Source organism: Balaenoptera physalus (genome assembly GCF_965194825.1).
Source record: "Balaenoptera physalus genome assembly, chromosome: X".
Classification (NCBI taxonomy): domain Eukaryota; kingdom Metazoa; phylum Chordata; class Mammalia; order Artiodactyla; family Balaenopteridae; genus Balaenoptera; species Balaenoptera physalus.
The window spans coordinates 65,815,287-65,830,464 of NC_138903.1; the positions used below are offsets into that span (position 1 = coordinate 65,815,287).

Consider the following 15,178-nt stretch of genomic DNA (forward strand, 5'->3'; position numbering starts at 1 on the left):
ACTTTGGGAGCAGAACATATTAATTTTTTCCCCTTTTCCTTTTTTTGTGAGTGTATATATGTATGCTTCTGGGTGAGATTTTGTCTGTATAGCTTTGCTTTCACCATTAGTCCTAGGCTTAGGTACGTCCGTGGTTTTTTTGTTTTGTTTTTTTTTTTGTTTGTTTTTTGTTTATTTTTGTTTTTTCACTCAAAAAAAATTTTTTTCCTAATAAATGTTTTCTTAATAATTTTTTCCTTCTTTTCTATTTTTAGAAATTAAAAAAAAATTTTAATAAGTTTTTTCATATTTTTTATTTTAAACAATTAAACAATTTTTTTCTTAATAAATTTTTTTCTTAATAATTTTTTTCTTATTTTTTATTACAAAAAATTAATAAATCTATTTTTTAAAATTAAAAAAAAATTTTTTTCTGAATACATTTATTCTTCATAATTTTATTCTTATTTTTATTTTTTATTATAATAGCTTTATTTTATTTTATCCTCTTTCTTTCTTTCTTTCTTTCTTTCTTTCTTTCTTTCTTTCTTTCTTTCTTTCTTTCTATTTTTTTCTCCCTTTTATTCTGAGCCGTGTGGACGAAAGGCTCTTGGTTCTCCAGCCAGGCATCAGGGCTGTGCCTCTGAGGTGGGAGAGCCAACTTCAGGACACTGGTCCACAAGAGACCTCCCAGCTCCACGTAACACCAAACGGCGAAAATCTCTCAGAGATCTCCATCTCAACATCAAGATCCAGCTTCACTCAATGACCAGCAAGCTACAGTGCTGGACACCCTATGCCAAACAACTAGCAAGACAGGAACACAGCCCCATCCATTAGCAGAGAGGCTGCCTAAAATCATAATAAGGGCACAGACACCCCAAAACACACCACCAGACGTGGACGTGCCCACCAGAAAGACAAGATCCAACCTCATCCACCAGAACACAGGTACTAGTCCCCTCCACCAGGAAGCCTACACAAACCACTGAACCAACCTTAGCTACTGGGGACAGATACCAAAAACAATGGGAATTACGAACCTGCAGCCTGTGAAAAGGAGACCCCAAACACAGTAAGATACGCAAAATGAGAAGACAAAAAACCACACAGCAGGTGAAGGAGCAGGGTCAAAACACACCAGACCTAACAAATGAAGAGGAAATAGGCAGTCTACCTGAAAAAGAATTCAGAATAATGATAGTAAAGATGATCCAACATCTTGGAAATAGAATACACAAAATGCAAGAAACATTTAACAAGGATGTAGAAGAACTAAAGAGGAACCAAGCAACGATGAAAAACACAATAAATGAAATTAAAAATACTCTAGACGGGATCAATAGCAGAATAACTGAGGCAGAAAAACGGATAAGTGACCTGGAAGATAAAATAGTGGAAATAACTACTGCAGAGCAGAATAAAGAAAAAAGAATGAAAAGAACTGAGGACACTCTCAGAGACCTCTGGGACAACATTAAACGCACCAACATTCGAATTATAGGGGTCCCAGAAGAAGAAGAGAAAAAGAAAGGGACTGAGAAAATATTTGAAGAGATTATAGTTGAAAACTTCCCTAATATGGGAAAGGAAATAGTTAATCAAGTCCTGGAAGCACAGAGAGTCCCATACAGGATAAATCCAAGGAGAAACACGCCAAGACACATATTAATCAAACTATCAAAAATTAAATATAAAGAAAACATATTAAAAGCAGCAAGGGAAAAACAACAAATAACACACAAGGGAATCCCCATAAGGTTAACATCTGATCTTTCAGCAGAAACTCTGCAAGCCAGAAGGGAGTGGCAGGATATACTTAAAGTGATGAAGGAGAAAAACCTACAACCAAGGTTACTCTACCCAGCAAGGATCTCATTCAGATTTGATGGAGAAATTAAAACCTTTACAGACAAGCAAAAGCTGAGAGAGTTCAGCACCACCAAACCAGCTTTACAACAAAGGCTAAAGGAACTTCTCTAGGCAAGATACACAAGAGAAGGAAAACACCTACAATAACAAACATAAACTATTTAAGAAAATGGGAATAGGAACATACATATCGATAATTACCTTAAATGTAAATGGATTAAATGCTCCCACCAAAAGACACAGACTGGCTGAATGGATACAAAACCAAGACCCATATATATGCTGTCTACAAGAGACCCACTTCAGACCTAGAGACACATACAGACTGAAAATGAGGGGAAGGAAAAAGATATTCCATGCAAATGGAAATCAAAAGAAAGCTGGAGTAGCAATTCTCATATCACACAAAATAGACTTTAAAATAAAGAATATTACAAGAGACAAAGAAGGACACTATATAATGATCAAGGGATCGATCCAAGAGGAAGGTATAACAATTGTAAATATTTATGCACCCAACATAGGAGCACCTCAATACATAAGGCAAATACTAACAGCCACAAAAGGGGAAATCGACAGTAACACAATCATAGTAGGGGACTTTAACACCCCACTTTCAACAATGGACAGATCATCCAAAATGAAAATAAATAAGGAAACACAAGCTTTAAATGATACATTAAACAAGATAGACTCAATTGATATTTATAGGACATTCCACCCAAAAACAACAGAATCCACATTTTTCTCAAGTGCTCATGGAACATTCTCCAGGATAGATCATATCTTGGGTCACAAATCAAGCCTTGGTAAATTTAAGAATATTGGAATCGTATCAAGTATCTTTTCTGACCACAATGCTATGAGACTAGATATCAATTTCAGGAAAAGGTGTGTAAAAAATACAAACACATGGAGGCTACACAATACACTACTTAATAACGAAGTGATCACTGAAGAAATCAAAGGGGAAATCAAAAAATACCTAGAAACAAATGACAATGGAGACACGACGACCCAAACTTATGGGATGCAGCAAAAGCAGTTCTAAGAGGGAAGTTTATAGCAATACAAGCCTACATCAAGAAACAGGAAACATCTCGAATAAACAACCTAATCTTGCACCTAAAGCAATTAGAGAAAGAAGAACAAAAAAACCCCAAAGCTAGCAGAAGGAAAGAAATCATAAAGATCAAATCAGAAATACATGAAAAAGAAATGAAGGAAACAGTAGCAAAAATCAATGAAACTAAAAGCTGGTTCTTTGAGAAGATAAACAAAATTGATAAACCATTAGCCAGACTCATCAAGAGAAAAAGAGAGAAGACTCAAATCAATAGAATTAGAAATGAAAAAGGAGAAGTAACCACTGACACTGCAGAAATACAAACGATCATGAGAGATTACTACAAGCAACTCTATGCCAATAAAATGGACAACCTGGAAGAAATGGACAGATTCTTAGAAATGCACAACCTACCGAGACTGAACCAGGAAGAAATAGAAAATACGAACAGACCAATCACAAGCACTGAAATTGAAACTGTGATTAAAAATCTTCCAACAAACAAAAGCCCAGGACCAGATGGCTTCACAGGTGAATTCTGTCAAACATTTAGAGAAGAGCTAACACCTATCCTTCTCAAACTCTTCCAAAATATTGCAGAGGGAGGAACACTTCCCAACTCATTCTACGAGGCCAGCATCACCCTGATACCAAGACCAGACAAAGATGTCACAAAGAAAGAAAACTACAGGCCAATATCACTGATGAGCATAGATGCAAAAATCCTCAACAAAATACTAGCAAACAGAATCCAACAGCACATTAAAAGGATTATACACGATGATCAAGTGGGGTTTATTCCAGGAATGCAAGGATTCTTCAATATACGCAAATCAATCAACGTGATACATCATATTAACAAATTGAAGGAGAAAAACCATATGATCATCTCAATAGATGCAGAGAAAACTTTCGACAAAATTCAACACCCATTTATGATAAAAGCTCTACAGAAAGTAGGCATAGAGGGAACTTTCCTCAACATAATAAAGGCCATATATGACAAACCCACAGCCAACATCGTCCTCAATGGCGAAAAACTGAAACCATTTCCACTAAGATCAGGAACAAGACAAGGTTGCCCACTCTCACCACTATTATTCAACATACTTTTGGAAGTGTTAGCCACAGCAATCAGAGAAGAAAAACAAATAAAAGGAATCCAAATCGGAAAAGAAGAAGTAAACCTGTCACTGTTTGCAGATGACATGATACTATAAATAGAGAATCCTAAAACTGGCACCAGAAAACTCCTAGAGCTAATCAATGAATTTGGTAAAGTAGCAGGATACAAAATTAATGCACAGAAATCTCTTGCATTCCTGTATACTAATGATGAAAAATCTGAAAGTGAAATTAAGAAAACACTCCCGTTTACCATTGCAACAAAACGAATAAAATATCTAGGAATAAACCTTCCTAAGGAGACAAAGACCTGTATGCAGAAAATTATACGACACTGATGAAAGAAATTAAAGATGATACAAATAGATGGAGAGATATACCATGTTCTTGGATTGGAAGAATCAACACCGTGAAAATGACTCTACTACCCAAAGCAATCTACAGATTCAATGCAATCCCTATCAAACTACCACAGGCATTTTTCACAGAACTAGAACAAAAAATTTCACAATTTGTATGGAAACACAAAAGACCCCGAATAGCCAAAGCAATCTTGAGAATGAAAAATGGAGCTGGAGGAATCAGGCTCCCTGACTTCAGACTATATTACAAAGCTACAGTAATCAAGACAGTTTGGTACTGGCACAAAAACAGAAGTATAGATCAATGGAACAGGATAGAAAGCCCAGAGATAAACCCACACACATATGGTCACCTTATCTTTGATAAAGGAGGCAAGCATATACAGTGGAGAAAAGACAGCCTCTTTAATAAGTGGTGCTGGGAAAATTGGACAGGTACATGTAAAAGTATGAAATTAGAACACTCCCTAACACCATACACAAAAATAAACTCAAAATGGATTAAAGACCTAAGTGTAAGGCCAGACACTATAAAACTCTTAGAGGAAAACATAGGCACAACACTCTATGACATACATCACAGCAAGATCCTTTTTGACCCAGCTCCTAGAGAAATGGAAATAAGAACACAAATAAACAAATGGGAACTAATGAAACTTAAAAGCTTTTGCACAGCAAAGGAAACCATAAACAAGACCAAAAGACAACCCTCAGAATGGGAGAAAATATTTGCAAATGAAGCAACGGACAAAGGATTAATCTCCAAGATTTACAAGCAGCTCATGCAGCTCAATAACAAAAAAACAAACAACCCAATCCAAAAATGGGCAGAAGACCTAAACAGACATTTCTCCAAAGAAGATATACAGATGGCCAACAGGCACATGAAAGAATGCTCAACATCATTAATCATTAGAGAAATGCAAATCAAAACTACAATGAGGGGGCTTCCCTGGTGGCGCAGTGGTTGAGAATCTGCCTGCCAAGGCAGGGGACACGGGTTCGAGCCCTGGTCTGGGAAGATCCCACATGCCACGGAGCAACTGGGCCCGTGAGCCACAACTACTGAGCCTGCGCGTCTGGAGCCTGTGCTCCGCAACAAGAGAGGCCGCGATGGTGAGAGGCCCGCGCACCGCGATGAAGAGTGGTCCCCACTTGCCACAATTAGAGAAAGCCCTCGCAGAGAAACGAAGACCCAACACAGTCATAAATAAATAAATAAATAAAAGAACGTGAATTTCTAAAAAAAAAAAAAACTACAATGAGGTATCATCTCACACCGGTCAGAATGGCCATCATCAAAAAATCTACAAACAATGCTGGAGAGGGTGTGGAGAAAAGGGAACACTCTTGCACTGTTGGTGGGAATGTGAATTGATACAGCCATTATGGAGAACAGTATGGAGGTTCCTTAAAAAACTAAAAATAGAACTACCATACGACCCAGCAATCCCACTACTGGGCATATACCCTGAGAAAACCATAACTCAAAAAGAGTCATGTACCAAAATGTTCATTGCAGCTCTATTTACAATAGTCAGGACATGGAAGCAACCTAAGTGTCCATCATTGGCTGAATGGATAAAGAAGATGTGGCACATATATATAATGGAATATTACTCAGCCATAAAAAGAAATGAAATGGAGGTATTTGTAATGAGGTGGATGGAGTTAGAGTCTGTCATACAGAGTGAAGTAAGTCAGAAAGAGAAAAACAAATACAGTATGCTAACACATATATATGGAATCTAAGGGAAAAAAAAGGCCATGATTAACCTAGTGGCAAGATGGGAATAAAGACACATACCTACTAAAGAATGGACTTGAGGATATGGGGAGGGGGAGGGGTGAGATGTGACAGGATGAGAGAGTGTCATGGACATATATACACTACCAAATGTAAAATAGATAGCTAGTGGGAAGCAGCCAAATAGCACAGGGAGATCAGCACGGTCCTTTGTGACTGCCTGGGGGGGTGGGATGGGGAGGGTGGGAGGGAGGGAGATGCGGGAGGGAGGAGATATGGGAACGTGTGTATATCTGTAGCTGATTCACTTTGTTATAAAGCAGAAACTAACACACCATTGTGAAGCAATTATACTTCAATAAAGATGTTACAAAAAAAAAAAACAAGAATTGCAGAAAATTACACAACAATAAAAAAAAAAAGAGTCATGTACCACAATGCTCATCACAGCACTATTTATAATAGCCAGGATATGGTAGCAACCTAAGTGTCCATTGACAGATGAATGGATAAAAAGATGTAGCACATATATACAATGGAATATTACTCAGCCATAAGAAGAAATGAAATTGAGTTATTTGCAGTGAGGTGGATGGACCTAGAGACTGTCATACAGAGTGAAGTAAGTCAGAAAGAGAAAAACAAATACTGTATGCTAACACACGTATATGGAATCTAAAAAAACAAAGGTTCTGAAGAACCTAGGGGCAGGGCAGGAATAAAGACGCAGATGTAGAGAATGGACTTGAGGACACCGGGAGCGGGAAGGGTAAGCTGGGACGAAGTGAGACAGTGGCATGGACATATATACACTACCAAATGTAAAATAGATAGCTAGTGGGAAAAAGCCGAGTGGCACAGGGAGATCAACTCAGTTCTTTGTGTCCACCTAGAGGGGTGGGATAGGGAGGGTGGGAGGGAGATGCAAGAGGGAGGAGAAATGGGGTTAAATGTATATGCATAGCTGATTTACTGTGTTATACAGCAGAAACTAACACACCATTGTAAAGCAATTATACTCCTATAAAGATGTTAAAAAAAAAAGAATAAAAGTCTAGGAAGGAAGAGTCTGGGGCAGGAGGTACATGGTAGAATAAGGATTTTAAAAAGAGTAGCAATATTATATTTTTAAAGTAACAAAAGATAAATAAACACAAAAGTATATTAACATCTATTTAACATGATGCTAAGAAAAAAATAAAATGTTCAGAAAAATATATTTACAAAAATAAGAGGTTAAATACACCAATATTAAAGATGAAAGATCTCATATTACAAGAGTACAGAGTGCCAAAAGGAAAAATAAAAAATTATCATATAGGCACATTCACTGTCAAACTTAGGAATATCAAAGTAAAAGGACATATTCTAAAAGAATCCAAATAAACCCAAATAACATAAAGCAAAAAGAATCAGGGAGGAGCTTCAAGATGGCGGAAGAGTAAGACGTGGAGATCACCTTCCTCCCCACAAATACATCAGAAATACATCTACACATGGAACAACTCCTACAGAACACCTACTGAACGCTGGCAGAAGACCTCAGACCTCCCAAAAGGCAAGAAACTCCCCACGTACCTGGCTAGGGAAAAAGAAAAAAGAAAACACAGAGACAAAAGAATAGGGACGGAACCTGCACCAGTGGGAGGGAGCTGTGAAGGAGGAAAGATTTCCACACACTAGGAAGCCCCTTCGTGGGCGGAGACTGCAGGTGGTGGAGGGGGGAAGCTTCGGAGTCACGGAGGAGAGCGCAGCAACAGGGGTGTGGAGGGCAAAGCAGAGAGATTCCCGCAGAGGATCAGTGCCGACGAGCATTCACCAGCCCAAAAGGCTTGTCTGCTCACCCACCGGGGTGGTGGGGGTTGGGAGCTGAGGCTCAGGCTTCGCTCAGACCCCAGGGAGAGGACTGGGGTTGGCTGTGTGAACACAGCCTGAAGGGGGCTAGTGCACCATAGCTAGCCGAGAGGGAGTCCGGGAAAAAATCTGGAGCTGCCTAAGATACACAAGACTTTTTCATGCCTCTTTGTTTCCTGGTGGGCAAGGAGAGGGGATTAAGAGCACTGCTTAAAGGAACTCCAGAGACAGGTGGGAGCTGGGGCTATCAGCGGGGACCCCAGAGACAGGCATGAGACGCTAAGGCTGCTGCTGCCGCCACCAAGAAGCCTATGTGCAAGCACAGGTCACTATCCACACCTCCCCTCCTGGGAGCCTGTGCAGCCCGCCACTGCCAGGGTCCCGGGATCCAGGGACAACTTCCCTGGGAGAACGCATGGCGCGCCTCAGGCTGCTGCAACGTCATGCCGACCTCTGCCGCCACAGGATCGCCCCGCATCCGTACCCCTTCCTCCCCCCGGCCTGAGTGAGCCAGAGCCCCCGAATCAGCTGCTTCTCTAACCCTGTCCTGTCTGAGCAAAGAACAGACGCCCTCAGGTGACCTACACGCAGAGGCAGATCCGAATCCAAAGCTGAACCCCAGGAGCTGTGCGAACAAAGAAGAGAAAGGGAAATTTCTCCCAGCAGCATCAGGAGCAGCGGATTAAATCTCCACAATCAACCTGATGTACCCTGCATCTGTCGAATATCTGAATAGACAACGAATCACCAAATTGAGGAGGTGGAGTTTGGGAGCAACGATATATATATTTTTTCCCCTTTTTCTTTTTTTGTGAGTATGTATGTGTATGGTTCTGTGTGTGATTTTGTCTGCATAGCTTTGCTTTTACAATTTGTCCTAGTGTTCTGTCTGTCCTTTTTTTTTTTACTTAAAAAATTTTTTTCTTAACAATTATTTTTTATTTTAATAACGTTATTTTATTTTACTTTATATTATCTTATTTTCTTCTTTCTTTTTTTCCTCCCTTTTATTCTGAGCCGTGTGGAGGACAGGTTCGTTGGTGCTCCAGCCAGGCGTCAGGGCTGTGCCTCTGAGGTGGGAGAGCCAATATCAGGACACAGGTCAACAAGAGACCTCCCACCTCCACGTAATATCAAACGGCAAAAAACTCCCAGAGATCTCCATCGCAATGCCAAGACCCAGCTCCACTCAACGACCAGCAAGCTACAGTGCTGGACACCCTATGCCAAACAACTAGCAAGACAGGAACACAACCCCATCCATTAGCACAGAGGCTGCCTAAAATCATAATAAGGCCACAGACACCCCAAAACACACCACCAAACATGGACCTGCCCACCAGAAAGACAAGATCCAGCCTCATCCACCAGAACACAGGCACTACTCCCCTCCACCAGGAAGCCTACATAACCCACTGAACCAACCTTAGCCACTGGGGACAGACACCAAAAACAACAGGAACTACGAACGTGCAGCCTGCGAAAACGAGACCCCAAACACAGTAAGTTAAGCAAAATGAGAAGACAAAAAAAACACACAGCAGATGAAGGAGCAAGGCAAAAACCCACCAGACCTAACAAACGAAGAGGAAATAGGCAGGCTACCTGAAAATCAATTCAGGATAATGATAGTAAAGATGATCCAAAATTATGGAAATAGAATGGAGAAAATACAAGAAACGTTTAACAAGGACCTAGAAGAACTAAAGAGCAAACAAACAATGATGAACAACACAATAAATGAAATTAAAAATTCTCTAAGAGGGATCGATAGCCGAATAACTGAGGCAGAAGATCAGATAAGTCACCTGGAAGAAAAAATACTGGAAATAACTACTGCAGAGCAGAATAAAGAAAAAAGAATGAAAAGAATTGAGGACAGTCTCAGAGACCTCTGGGACAATATTAAACGCACCAACATTCGAATTATAGGGGTCACAGAAGAAGAAGAGAAAAAGAAAGGGACTGAGATAATATTTGAAGAGATTATAGTTGAAACTTCCCTAATATGGGAAAAGAAATCATTAATCAAGTCCAGGAAGGAAAGAGAGTCCAATACAGGATAAATCCAAGAAGATACACGCAAAGACACATATTAATCAAATTATCAAAAATTAAATACAAAGAACAAATATTAAGAGCAACAAGGGAAAAACAACAAATAACACACAAGGGAATCCCCATAAGGTTAACAGCTGACCTTTCAGGAGAAACTCTGCAAGCCAGAAGGGAGAGGCAGGACATATTTAAAGTGATGAAGGAGAAAAATCTACAAGCAAGATTACTCTACCCAGCAAGGATCTCATTCAGATTTGACAGAGAAATTAAAACCTTTACAGACAAGCAAAAGCTAAAAGAATTCAGCACCACCAAACCAGCTTTACAACAAATGCTAAAGGAACTTCTCTAGGCAGGAAACACAAGAGAAGGAAAATACCTACAATAACAAACCCAAAACAATTAAGAAAATGGTAAAAGGAACATACATATCGATAATTACCTTAAATGTAAATGGATTAAATGCTCCCACCAAAAGACATAAACTGGCTGAATGGATACAAAAACAAAACCCGTATATATGCTGTCTACAAGAGACCCACTTCAGACCTAGGAACACATACAGACTGAAAGTGAGGGGATGGAAAAAGATATCCCATGCAAATGGAAATCAAAAGAAAGCTGGAGTAGCAATTCTCATATCAGACAAAACAGACTTTAACACAAAGACTACTACAAGAGACAAAGAAGGACACTACATAATGACCAAGGGATCGATCCAAGAAGAAGATATAACAATTGTAAATATTTATGCACCCAACACAGAAGCACCTCAATACAAAGGGCAAATACTAACAGCCATAAAAGGGGAAACCGACATTAACAAAATCATAGTAGGGGACTTTAACAACCTACTTTCACCAATGGACAGATCAAACAAAATGAAAATCAATAAGGAAACAAGCTTTAAATGATACATTAAACAACATGGGCTTAATTGATATTTATAGGACATTCCATCCGAAAACAACAGAATCCACATTTTTCTCAAGTGCTCATGGAACATTCTACAGGATAGATCATATCTTGGGTCACAAATCAAGCCTTGGTAAATTTAAGAAAATTGAAATCATATCAAGTATCTTTTCCGACCACAACACTATGAGACTAGATATCAATTACAGGAAAAAATCTATAAGAAATACAAACACATGGAGGCTAAACAACACACTACTTAACAACCAAAATATCACTGAAGAAATCAAAGAGGAAATCAAAAAATACCTAGAAACAAATGACAATGAAAACACGACGACCCAAAACCTATGGGATGCAGTAAAAGCAGTTCTAATTGGGAAGTTTATAGCAATACAATCCTACCTTAAGAAACAGGAAACATCTCAAATAAACAACATAAATTTACACCTAAAGCAATTAGAGAAAGAAGAAAAAAAATCCCAAAGGTAGCAGAAGGAAAGAAATCATAAAGATCAGATCAGAAATAAATAAAAAAGAATTGAAGGAAACAGTACCAAAGATCAATAAAACTAAAAGCTGGTTCTTTGAGGAGATAAACAAACTTGATAAACCATTAGCCAGACTCATCAAGAAAAAAAAGGAGAAGACTCAAACCAGTAGAATTACAAACGAAAAAGGAGAAGTAACAACTGACACTGCAGAAATACAAAGGATCATGAGAGATTACTACAAGCAACTCTATGCCAATACAATGGGCAACCTGGAAGAAATAGACAAATTCTTAGAAATGCACAACCTTACGAGACTGAACCAGGAAGAAATAGAAAATACGAACAGACCAATCACAAGTAATAAAGTTGAAACTGTGATTAAAAATCTTCCAACAAACAAAAGTCCAGGACCAGATGGCTTCACAGGTGAATTCTATCAAACATTAGGGAAGAGCTAACACCCATCCTTCTACAATTCTTCCAAAAAACTGCAGAGGAAGGGACACTCCCACACTCATTCTATGAGGCCACCATCACCCTGATACCAAAACCAGACAAAGATACTACAAAAAAAGAAAATTACAGACCAATATCACTGATGAATATAGATGCAAAAATCCTCAACAAAATACTAGCAAACAGAATACAACAGCACATTAAAAGGATCATACACCACGATCAAGTGGGATTTATCCCAGGAATGCAAGGATTCTTCAATATACGCAAATCAAACAATGTGATACACCATAATAACAAATTGAGAATAAAAACCATATGATCATCTCAATAGATGCAGAAAAAGCTTTTGACAAAGTTCAACACCAATTTATGATAAAAACTCTCCAGAAAGTGGGCGTAGAGGGAACCTACCTCAACATAATAAAGGCCATATATGACAAACCCACAGCAAACATCATTCTCAACGGTGAAAAACTGAAAGCATTTCCTCTAAGAAAAGGAACGAGACAAGGATGTCCACTCTCACCACTATTATTCAACATAGTTCTGGAAGTCCTAGCCACAGCAATCAGAGAAGAAAAAGAAATAAAATGAATACAAATTGGAAAAGAAAAAGTACAATTGTCACTGTTTGCGGATGACATGATACTATACATAGAGAATCCTAAAATGCCACCAGAAAACTCCTAGAGCTAATCAATGAATTTGGTAAAGTAGCAGGATACAAAATTAATGCACAGAAATCTCTTGCATTCCTATACACTAATGATGAAAAATCTGAAAGAGAAATTAAGGAAACACTCCCATTTACCACTGCAACACAAAAAATAAAATACCTAGGAATAAACCTACCTAGGGAGACAAAAGACCTGTATGGAGAAAACTATAAGACACTGATGAAAGAAATTAAAGATGATACCAACAGATGGAGAGATATACCATGTTCTTAGATCGGAAGAATCAACACTGTGAAAATGACTATACTACCCAAAGCAACCTACAGATTCAATGCAATCCCTATCAAATTACCAATGGCATTTTTTACGGAGCTAGAACAAATCATTTTAAAATTTGTATGGAAACACAAAAGACCCCGAATAGCCAAAGCAGTCTTGAGGGAAAAAAAAATGGAGCTGGAGGAATCAGACTCCCTGATTTCAGACTATACTACAAACCTACAGTAATCAAGACAGTATGGTACTGGCACAGAAACAGAAACACAGATCAATGGAACAGGATAGAAAGCCCAGAGATAAACCCACACACATATGGTCACCTTATCTTTGATAAAGGAGGCAAGCACATAAAGTGGAGAAAAGACAGCCTCTTCAATACGTGGTGCTGGGAAAACTGGACAGCTACATGTAAAAGTATGAAATTAGAACACTCCCTAACACCACACACAAAAATAAACTCAAAATGGATTAAAGACATAAATGTAAAGCCAGACACTACCAAACTCCTAGAGGAAAACAAAGGCAGAACACTCTATGACATAAATCACAGCAAGATCCTTTTTCTTCCACCTCCTAGAGAAATGGAAATAAAAACACAAATAAACAAATGGGACCTAATGAAACTTAAAAGCTTTTGCACAGCAAAGGAAACCATAAACAAGACCAAAAGACAACCCTCAGAATGGGAAAAACTATTTTCAAATGAATCAACTGACAAAGGATTAATCTCCAATATTTACAAGCAGCTCATGCAGCTCAATAACAAAAAATCAAACAGCCCAATCCAAAAATGGGCAGAAGCCCTAAACAGACATTTCTCCAAAGAAGATATACAGATTGCCAACAAACACATGAAAGAATGCTCAACATCATTAATCATTAGAGAAATGCAAATCAAAACTACAATGAGATATCACCTCACACCGGTCAGAATGGCCATCATCAAAAAGTCTAGAAACAATAAATGCTGGAGAAGGTGTGGAGAAAAGGGAACACTCTTGCACTGCTGGTGGGAATGTACATTGATACAGCCACTATGGAGAACTGTATGGAGGTTCCTTAAAAAACTAAAAATAGAACTACCATACGACCCAGCAATCCCACTACTGGGCATATACCCTGAGAAAACCATGGTTCAAAAAGAGTCATGTACCAAAATGTTCATTGCAGCTCTATTTACAATAGCCAGGACATGGAAGCAACCTAAGTGTCCATCATTGGATGAATGGATAAAGAAGATGTGGCACAGATATACAATGGAATATTACTCAGCCATAAAAAGAAACGAAATTGAGTTATTTATAGTGAGTTGGATGGAGTTAGAGTCTGTCATACAGAGTGAAGGAAGTCACAAAGAGAAAAACAAATACTGTATGCTAACACATATATATGGAATCTAAGGGAAAAAAAAAAGGTCATGAAGAACCTAGTGGCAAGATGGGAATAAAGACACAGACCTACTAGAGAATGGACTTGAGGATATGGGGAGGGGGAAGGGTAAGCTGTGACAAAGTGAGAGAGTGGCACTGACATATATACACTACCAAAAGTAAAATAGATAGCTAGTGGAAAGTAACCACATAGCACAGGAAGATCAGCTCGGTGCTTTGTGACCACCTAGAGGGGTGGGATAGGGAGGGTGGGAGGGGGGGAGATGCAAGAGAGAAGAGATACGGGAACATATGTATATGTATAACTGATTCACTTTGTTATAAAGTAGAAACTAACACACCACTGTAAAGCAATTATGGTCCAATAAAGATGTTAAAAAAATTTTTTCCAACAAAGAAAAGCCCAGGACCAGATGACTTCACAGGCGAATCCTATCAAACATTTAGAGAAGAGCTAACACCTATCCTTCTCAAACTATTCCAAAATATAGCAGAGGGAGGAACACTCCCAAAGTCATTCTACGAGGCCACCATCACCCTGATACCAAAACCAGACTAAGATGTCACAAAGAAAGAAAACTACAGACCAATATCACTGATGAACAGAGATGCAAAAATCCTCAACAAAATACTAGCAAACAGAATCCAGCAGCACATTAAAAGGATCATAAACTATGATCAACTGAATGCAAGGAATGCAAGGATTCTTCAATATACACAAATCAATCAATGTGATACACCATATTAACAAACTGAAGAATAAAAACCATATGATCATCTCAATAGATGCAGAGAAAGCTTTCGACAAAATTCAACACCCATTTAAGATAAAAGCCATGCAGAAAGGAGGCATAGAGGGAACTTTCCCCAACATAATAAAGGCCATATATGACAAACCCA

General features: G+C 38.6%; 1 protein-coding gene across 3 annotated transcripts in view; it reads right to left on the reverse strand.

Annotated features, from left to right (window-relative positions):
- Positions 1 to 15,178, reverse strand: part of ABCB7 (ATP binding cassette subfamily B member 7) — a 157,451-nt gene that overhangs the window by 100,827 nt on the left and 41,446 nt on the right. The gene's annotated exons all lie outside the window — the stretch shown is intronic.